General features: G+C 38.9%; 1 long non-coding RNA gene across 2 annotated transcripts; it reads right to left on the reverse strand.

The window, feature by feature from the left end:
- Positions 1-5,465: 5,465 nt before the first annotated feature.
- On the reverse strand, positions 5,466-6,431 carry LOC118560091. 2 transcript variants are annotated; one of them, XR_004929062.1, is made up of 3 exons: positions 6,373-6,431; positions 5,930-6,204; positions 5,466-5,622 (listed from the first exon to the last, which is right to left on the reverse strand). It is a non-coding gene; the product is annotated as an uncharacterized LOC118560091 (long non-coding RNA). The 2 variants fall into 2 exon arrangements; XR_004929063.1 differs by lacking the exon at positions 6,373-6,431 and adding an exon at positions 6,321-6,362.
- Between the last annotated feature and the right edge of the window lie 3,358 nt (positions 6,432-9,789).

The raw sequence follows: 9,789 nt of genomic DNA on the forward strand, positions 1-9,789 counted from the left end.
GTGGGGTAGACTACATCCTGTACAGATCAACAGTCACAGGGCTAAAATTTAACAATTTTATTAAACTGATTGGCGCTTTTCCAGCTCTTCCTTGCAACTCTTAACACGAATTGCTACAGGAATTACATATGCCCACGAGCTGTGAAAAAAGCTGAAACAGCCATGCAGAAGGCGGGGTTTAGACTGAGCTCTGAATAGACAGTGCTGTAAACTGATCATCTGCAGCCCATTCATTATGGGCTTTATTTTTCTGTGTGAGGAATGCAATGCGTGTGAAGTCAGGCAAATGCATGTCTCATGGTCATTGGGAGACTTGAGCCCTTTGATGAGGCAGACTCGTTCCCTTTAGAGCTTTTTTTAGAAGTGCTAAGACAAAGCAGAAGTGCTGCTGATGAAAAAGTAGGCGAGGCTGAATAAGTTGAGAGTAATTGGAACGCAGCCTGCTTTTTGTCAACTCACACGCGGTAGAACACGTGACAGTGAAACCTTTGGCAGAACTAATAAAGGAAAGATTGTCTACCTTCCCTGAATGAAGATTATAACTATATTATGCTTACTTTTCACTAGATATGTCATAAAAATGCATAGAACTGTGATGTTTTCATTAAATATTGTTTTTTTATGATCGCGGAAGTCAGTGCACGGGGGGATGTACGTGGTCACGTTGTTGGCAATGGCAACGAGCATAACAACATAGCTGTCACGTCTTTCTGAGAACGTACTGAAAAATCCTCAGTTGAACTATTGAAGGAAAAGTTGTCTCCCTTCCCTGAACGAAGACTATAAATATATCATGCATACATTTCGCTGTAGTTGTCATTAAAATGCATATAACTGCCGATGTTTTGCTTAAAGGTTATTCGCTGAGGGCTGAAATCTCGTAGCAACTCGGTGACGTAGGTAGGAAACGTCACTTCCTCCCGTCTGTCTGAGATGGAACTCTTTAAGATATTGGCCTAAACTAATGAATGAAATATTGTCTATCCTCCCTGAACGAAGATTATGAAAACAATGTACATACGTTTTGCTAGAAATGTGTTTAAATGCATGTAAATACAGATGTTTTGCTTAAATGTTTAATGTAGACTGCGTTGCTATAATATTCTACGAGGGCACCCTGCACATCAAATAAAGATGAGAAGGGGGTACCCCGTGCAGGGAACCTGACCAAGCATCAATGTATGACGAGTAGGGGGTAAGAATGTGTTAAATAAAGAGTCATGGTTTCTAGCAGACAATAAACAAGAACAATGATTATGAATGTGATCTTCTAACTCCTCTAAAGCTGAATATTGTGTTCACAATTGTACTTTCATGAATACAAGGGAGAATTCCCACCACCCTCATATACAACTACAATACTGAGACTTCCCGGTTCGTGCACAGCTGCTGCACTTACTGCAAATTGTTTCAAGTTGAAAAGAAAGAAGGTTCAGTTTATCAATGTTGGTAATTAAACATTGTTCCGCATTAGAAAAAAAGCCAAGCTGGCTTTGTTGTTTTGAAGATTACCTGGAATATGACTCCATTACAACTGAGCCAACATCCAGGTTTTACCTGGAAAAGCTCCTTCCAGCTCACTCTTCCTCACCCTGTGTTTCAGGTTAAACTAGGTATTGTTGTGAAATAGAAAAAGCTTGTGGGGGGAAAAGAACAGAAATAAATGACTTATCTTCAAGTCATTAAGTTTGTACAAACTTAAAGGTTGTTGTTCTTCCTACAATCACATCAAACAGTCTTACCATGATTTGATCATCTCTTGCATACATGTTTGACTGGTTCTTAAAGTTTCTTAGAAGTTTCTTGGTAAATGATCCTATGCCTATATTTTCTCTAGCATTGTCATTTTAGTTCAATCTTTGAAGGTCGATTATTTAGGGGGTTTGTTTAGATCGTTAGATCTCCTCTGTTTTTCTTGTTCATTTCCCTGCTCATCCCAGCTCTTTAGTTCTCATTAGTTTCAGCTGTTTATCATTCAACTTATTGCTCTCCTTTCACTCAGTCCCAGCTGTTTTTTACTCCCTCTTGATAAGCTCTTTTTCTGCTTGCGTTTGTGTGGTCCAGATCAAAGCACACTCCCAAGTTCTTTACCTTGTCCCCACATTTTATGATATTGTCTTCAATATTCAAGATGAAATATGGACGTTTTTCAGGTCCGATGACCATTAAATCTGTATTGTCAGCATTAAGAAGCAGGAAATTATTGGATAACCAGCCCCTAATGGCAAACAAGCAGATTTTCAACAAGTCAACCCAGTTACCAGTGGTTAAATGCACATAAAGCTGCAAATCATTACACAACAATGAAAGGTTACATTAACAGAACATAAAAGAAGACCAAACAGCAGCAGATAAAGGGAAAATAGACATAGGCCAAGCACAGATCCTTGTTGTGTCCTTGGACAACACAGGGGTGCCAGAGGGCCCGGTGACACCAATGCATAGCAGCCTCCCTTATGTCAGTCTGCCCCAGGGCAGCTGGGGCTACCACTGATCTCTATTTATTCTCTGGATATCCGATTGGCTGAAAACCTGAAGTCATTTGCCACCACCTTGGTGCTCTCATGGAGTCACAGCATAAACATGCCGACGTGTAGTTACTTGCAATATTAATAAAGGCATACATTTGTGTGTGTGTGTGTGTGTGTGTGTGTGTGTGTGTGTGTGTGTGTGTGTGTGTGTGTTTGCATACACACACTGTGTATGTAATGTATAGATATACATGTACACTTGAATGTGTATGGCAGTAGGTACATCTTGTAATGGCATTTGCATTTTGTACAATGAGAGCATTTGTTAACCATGAGTGCTCTTTTGTCATTAGGAGTTTCCATGGGAATTTTTGAACATTGAAGTGTAATTGTCCATTTCTTGTTGTTACTATGTGCATAAAACAAAATATGAATTTGATGTTGCCAGCTATTTTGCAAGTTTATGTGATTTTGCCCGTGTAGAAACTGAAGCTCTGTGAAGTGATTAAATTGGTTCATTAATTTAGCTATATTGTAAATATATGTCAGATTTAAAGGCTAATGCACAGACACAGCATAAAAGTATATGGCATCATGCATGCACAATTTGTAAATAGAAAAATACTATAGCATTAACAGACATGTACTTGTAATTCAGTCTTGATGTAAAATCTTGAAATTATATGTAGTATGTATTTACCATAACAGTGTAATCAATACATGTATCTTACATGTACATCATCAATTTAGCCCTTTTGCACATCATCAGACAATGTGTGCATGTGTGTGATATTATTCTTAATATCTAAGTACAGTAGTATTATGCTCCATTAACACACTAATTTAGTTGTGATGGATTTGTATAATATGTTATATTATGGAGATAATTTCTTGACAAAACGTTGTAAGCAAAAAAATGTGTTGCACACAAATAAAACTTGTTTTGCACACAAAAAGATATGTTTCACACACAAAAAATTGTTTTGCAAACTGTTCGCCAACCTTGCACTCAAAATATCATTTATAAGTTTTCCTCGGGTACAAAACGGTCTGTGCTTGCACAAAACAGCCTCTGCTCGCACAAAGCAGCCTCTGCTCGAGTACGAAACAATCCCACCACAGCTGCGGTAAATTTGTGCCAAAAGTCACGTGATGCATTAAGAGTTGTTGTTGTTGTTGTTCAGACTTCCCGACAGCAGGGGGCGCACCCGAAAGAAACTGAAACGCGCCGGTTTGGCTGAGGAAGAAAGACGTGACACCATAGCTCAGTGCAGCTAACAGCATTAGCACCCCACAGGTAACTTTCAAAGCTTTCCCGGTGAAAAAGTAACAGCTCACTTTGCAGATAGAACATGTAAGATTTCAGTTAAAGGTACTGCTGTGTTACAGTAAGGGACCATGTTACGTTTTAGAGCAAATTACATGAAAGCTAGCCTTAGGTTGAACGCCATGCTAAAACAACTTTTGCTTTGTAATGTAACCCCACTGGTTGGCTTCTCCCTTTACTTTGTTGTGTCAAATAAATAGTACCTGAGTGGATACCCAGATAAATGCATTGTTAACAGATTATAATGTGTTTTTATGTTGTTTTCAACTGACTGTCTGTTGTTCTTATTGGTGTAAACCTAAATTGGTGTTTGGATATGATAATTTATCCTAAAACTGTTAAACCAATGCATGTATGCTTATGTGCAAAACGGATTCTTAAGCAATTTAAAATAATTGCAACGAGTGGATATTGATTATTTGAAAATTGGTAAGGAAATTAATTAAAAATTGCGTTTTCTAACATAAATATGAATGTTACAAGTTAAGCATATAGCAGCAGATCTAGATTATATCTCACTACCTTTCTAACTCCTTAATTTCTTAAACGTAAAAATGAGGTCATCTGTGCCCAATTGCAAATATGTGTTGTGCACTTAATAAAATTGGTTTGGCCATGGCAAAAACCATGTGGAATTGGCCACATGGGCAGATATTTTCTTAAAACGTTTGTTTTCCTCTTGGTAATTTTTTTTTTTCTTTAAGAGGAGTATTATCCTTTACATATCCATAACACATATCTGTTTTCCAGCATCCACTGATGAGGTGAAGGCCATCAAAGTTCTGGGCTGGATGGAAGGCTACCAGATCATCAACCTGCTTTGAGACACGCCGACTTCCATCACAAGACTACCAAGACTTGAACAATTCAAAATTTTATGTAATCTTTAAACATACGGCAGATGATTTGAGCTTGTTTAAAAATAACTTAATATGTAACCGTTTTAGTTCCCAGTATTAACTACTTTGATCACTAACTGTTGCAGCATGTCCTTCATAGCTCTTAGTGGAGCCGTTTAGGCTGGAAAAAAAAGGCCAGGTTTGAGGTTCTAAATTTCCTGACAGTCTTACATGCAGAAATTGTTTTTCATAGTCCTGTTTTTGGCTTCATCCATTTCATCAGCCAGTTTGTTTTATACAGCCCGCTTTATGGTAATACATGGATTGTTTACTGGGAAAAACCTGGAGAATTAATGGAGTTCTTTCAGTCTTGATTTCAACAATAAAAGCAATCCTTGTGGAAAGGTGTATTCACTTTGATTGATATTGGTAAGAATTGGAAATGAAGACTTTATGAAAGGGTATGTTTATTATGCAATGTGGAAAATAAAGGACTGTTTAATTTTCCCACACTGTTTGCATCCTCAGGTTTATTAACAGCTCCATGTGCCCTTTTTTCCAATAACCTCAGCATTTTCAAAATTTTTATACAGTACCATACACATTTACCATCATAATCCCAGCAGTTCTACACTTTTATTCAGTGAATGCACTAACTTAGTTACATTTACCTGGCTAGATTTTACTATTTAAAAACCTTTTGCAACAATGGTAACCACAATAAGATTAAACCCATAAAGTGTTGGTCATACTGGAGAGTAGCAACATATATATATATATATATATATATATATATATATATATATATATATATATATATTTTGAGCCGTGCGATTCAGAATGTCCCAGTGCATCCATGGCTGCCCTCAGTGCTACCAAGTTGTTCAGGGCTCAACACATTGCCAGTTTCAGAAATAGTGACCCCACAGTGTGGGTCATCCAGCAGTCCACTGTTGTCCCAGTCAATATGAGGCAGGCAGAGTCCCTGCAAGAAAGATATATAGAGAATCAAAAAGAGGCCGTGATTCTGTTGCTACAACTTACTGAATATAATTAAATTTATGAAGCTAAGGATGGAAAAGCAAATGACTCCAAAATCCATTAATTATTTTGAAGGACCATAATAAACAGATTTCAAAGAAACCAGTTTCAGTGCCACCTCTCTGATGTACTCAATGTTTTGTTGTATTGGAGTGATCAGATAAATTATCAGATAAATTCATTTCTGGTTTGAAATATACGCATTAATGTGAGAAACTGTATAATAGCCAGCACAAAAAAATCCTTCTTACCTCTGTGATTTCTGGTTCTACCACAGCATGCTGGATGCTTCCCATCTTCCATAACTGACTGAGTGTTAGATTCCTCTCAGTTCTGAGTGAATGGTCATCTCAGCCACTGCTGATGGTGTGAAAACTTAGTTGTAGTCTTGGGACAAATAAATGGTGACAACAGAAGTTATCTAACATGTTTGACAGCTCAAGCGAATTGTTGTCCTCTCCTGAGTGCAGCACATTGTTGTGTATGTTAGTTCCTGCGCACCACACGTCTCCAAAGACGTTTAATTCTGAAAGGAGAGTAAAGATCAAATCATAGTCTAAATACATTATTTTTCAAAAGTCCGTTACACAGCATTTTTAGATCAGAGATAAAACTAAACAGGGCCTTTAACTAAAATCTTACATGATCTATCAGTGAGCTGTTACTTTTTCACCGGGAAAGTTTTGAAAGTTACCTGTGGGGTGCTAATGCTGTTAGCTGCACTGAGCTATGGTGTCACGTCTTTCTTCCTCAGCCAAACCGGCGCATTTCAGTTTTTTTGGGTGCGCTCCCTGCTGTCGGGAAGTCTGAACAACAACTCAATGCATCACGTGACTTTTGGCACAAATTTACCGCAGCGGTGGTGGGATTGTTTCGTACTCGAGCAGAGGCTGTTTTGTGCGAGCAGAGGCTGTTTTGTGCAAGCACAGACCGTTTTGTACTCGAGGAAAACTTATAAATGATATTTTGAGTGCAAGGTTGGCGAACAGTTTGCAAAACAATTTTTTGTGTGTGAGACATATCATTTTGTGTGCAAAACAGGTTTTATTTGTGTGCAACACATTTTTTTGCTTACAACGTTTTGGCAGGAAATTATCTCCATATTATATTACATGATTTATAGACTTCACAGATGTCATACTGAATATGCAATGTGATGTGCCTATTTTTTACCATAAATTACAGTAATCTACTGATGCTATTAAAAACAGCAAGTGTGTGTCGCTGTATGTATCCGACACTGCACTTGCCAGTCATATAATATGTTTATTGTCATATATGGTATATTGTACAATGGTAATATATGTGTGTGTGTGTGTCTCGTGGGTTGTCAGACTTGATAATTTACCATTTACCTTAACAGACAGGACTAGAGGCTCTCTGAGGGCATACTCTACCTGCCGATGTCTTTTGAATTCCAAGGGGCGCTCCTGGGGACCTTTTCTGGTTCTGTGGAGGCATCAACCATCTTCAACGGTGTGGTATGTTGGGGCAGCAGCTTATCTTTAAATGTTGCATTTCTGAGAGGAAGTGGCTAGATACGCTCATTAGGAGGGCCAATTCTGTTTTGGGATGCCCAGTGCAGGTAGTGGGGGAAAAAAGGACTAAGAAAAATAACATCATTGATAGACAATGTCTCCCACTCCATGCATGGAGAGAAGCTCATTCAGTGACAGACTGCTGCATCCTCTATGGTTAGAGGAGCACTTCCACAGGTCCTTCATCCCAGCTGCTGTTAGACTTTATAGTCTCTGCTGCTCCGAACAAACTCATTAAGTGTTTACAAACATGATAATGGTTTGACTGGTTCTTGATCTGATCAAGAATCATTTACACTGTCACTCAGACGCTTATGGCCATTTGCACACATTTTAGCTACTCTGAGGTGCTTGCTTGTACAATCATTCATTTTGCCTGGTTTTTGTAAATCAGCTGCTGGATATCTTGTATTTAACTTGCCTAGTTTATGACAGTCACATTGTAAATTTCATTCTTAGTGCTCAGTTTGAACTTCTGCAAGTTGCCTTCATTACACCTCATTCCCTTAATAATTTTAGCTGGTGCAATTTGACTGACTGATACCCTCCCCATGTTAACAAGGACCTGAATAACTGTAGGTGTATCTAGTTGTTGAACATTATTTAGCTGCCCTAGATTTGGGTTTCATTCCTATTAATATGATTGTCAGTTCATTGTTTGGGAACTCGTCCTTCAACATTTTCAACCCTTAGCATCACTGTTGCAAATGCTACTGACACAAACAAATTAGAGGAAATATACAAGATGTACAAGATCAACTGAGTTAGTCATACATATGATATTTGGGTTAATGACTGCTTTAGTTGACTCATAACCCTTGATTAAACACGCATGCATAGTAAAACAAAAGCAAAACCATCCTTTTAATAAGGTAATTATCTTACCTTCTGCACGCACAATGAAGGCGAAGCAGTGATTATTCAGCATATTTTGACCTCCAGGAATTTTGCACTTTATAGTAATAAACTCCTTTTGTATGGGAACATGTTGGAAAAAAATTAATTCCTGCCACCTATTGTAAACCCAAGACTTGTCTTGGTTAAGTCACCAAAAAGATAATGTTACAGAGTCAACAGGAAATCCACATTACAGTGAGAAGGATGAGAGATGGAGGTGTTTGTAAAACCTCAAACCAGCTAAAACTCAATCAACAGCGCGGTTTCATTGCAAACACACTTGCACACCTATGAAGTACATAATATATACAAAAGATCAAACCTTCATAGAAAAGTTCTGTATTCTATATAAATTATAGAACAAATATCCCAGCTAATATCTATATATTTATCAATCCCAAAATGCACAAGAAAATCTTTCCGATTAAAGTCTCTCAAAAACCTAACATTTATTTAAAAAAACAAAATGTAGCTTCAGTCAGTATGCATGAGCCAAGTCAAAACACAAAGATGAAGATGAGAAAGTTGCTTTGTTATTCCAAGTGTATATTGAAATGTGTATTGTTTTAGACCTTAGACCAAGTTTTTTCTAGTTGATAGTTTCACTTTAAAGGAGGTCATACACGCCTCCTTGAAATATGTTCAGCTTTGATTACAGAAACTTGATCTCAAGTGAATTAGGTTAGCCTCTTATGTTTAGGTTTCTAACCAACTAAAATAAAATATGAATCATTTTAAATCCACCTGGCAGGATTTGAGCATTTGTCTGGTATGTTTTCCCTTCACCCCCTGCTGGGCATTCACTTACATAGGCAGGAGCATGACTAAGTTAGATCAGATAATATCAGAATCAAGTTTATTGCCAAGTAGGTTTGCACTTACAAGGAATTTGACTTGGTTTTGATGGTGCAGACAAAATAGAATAGATATATATACAGAAGCTGTATACACTCAGTAAACTGTGCGTTAATGTAACGCAGAAGCTTGTAAGTCCTGAACGGGGGAGAGAGGCAGTGTCAAAGGTCACGGGCGGCTCTTGGCCTTGTTCACAAGGCTGGTAGCAGATGGAAAAAACTGTTCTTGTGCTGTGAGATTCTGGTCCTGATGGACCGCAGCCTCCTGCCAGAGAGAAGTGACTGAAATAGTCTGTGACTGGGGTGCGAGGGATCAGCCACAATCTTCCCTACACGCCTCAGAGTCCTGGAGGCGTACAGGTCCTGGAGAGATGGAAGATTGCAGCCAATCACCTTCTCTGCAGACCTGATGACACGCTGCAGTCTGCCCTGGTCCTTAGCGGTGGCACCAGCGTACCAGATGGTGATGGAGGAGGTGAGGATGGACTCAATGATGGAGGAGTAGAACTGCACCATCATTGTCCTTGGCAGGTTGAATTTCTTCAGCTGCCGCAGGAATTACATCCTCTGCTGGGCTTTCTTGGTGAGGGAGTTAATGTTCAGCTCCCACTTTAGGTCCTGGGAGATGATAGTTCCCAGGAAGCGGAAAGACTCCACAGTGTCGATGGTGGAGTCACAGAGGGTGATGGGGGTAGTTGGGGCTGTGTTCTTCCTGAAGTCCACAACCATCTCCACTGTTTTTACAGCGTTGAGCTCCAGGTTGTTCTCCCTGCACCAGGTCACCAGATGGTCAGCCTCCCACCTGTAGGCGGACTCGTCACC

This window comes from Fundulus heteroclitus, unplaced genomic scaffold (assembly GCF_011125445.2).
Source record: "Fundulus heteroclitus isolate FHET01 unplaced genomic scaffold, MU-UCD_Fhet_4.1 scaffold_382, whole genome shotgun sequence".
Taxonomy (NCBI): domain Eukaryota; kingdom Metazoa; phylum Chordata; class Actinopteri; order Cyprinodontiformes; family Fundulidae; genus Fundulus; species Fundulus heteroclitus.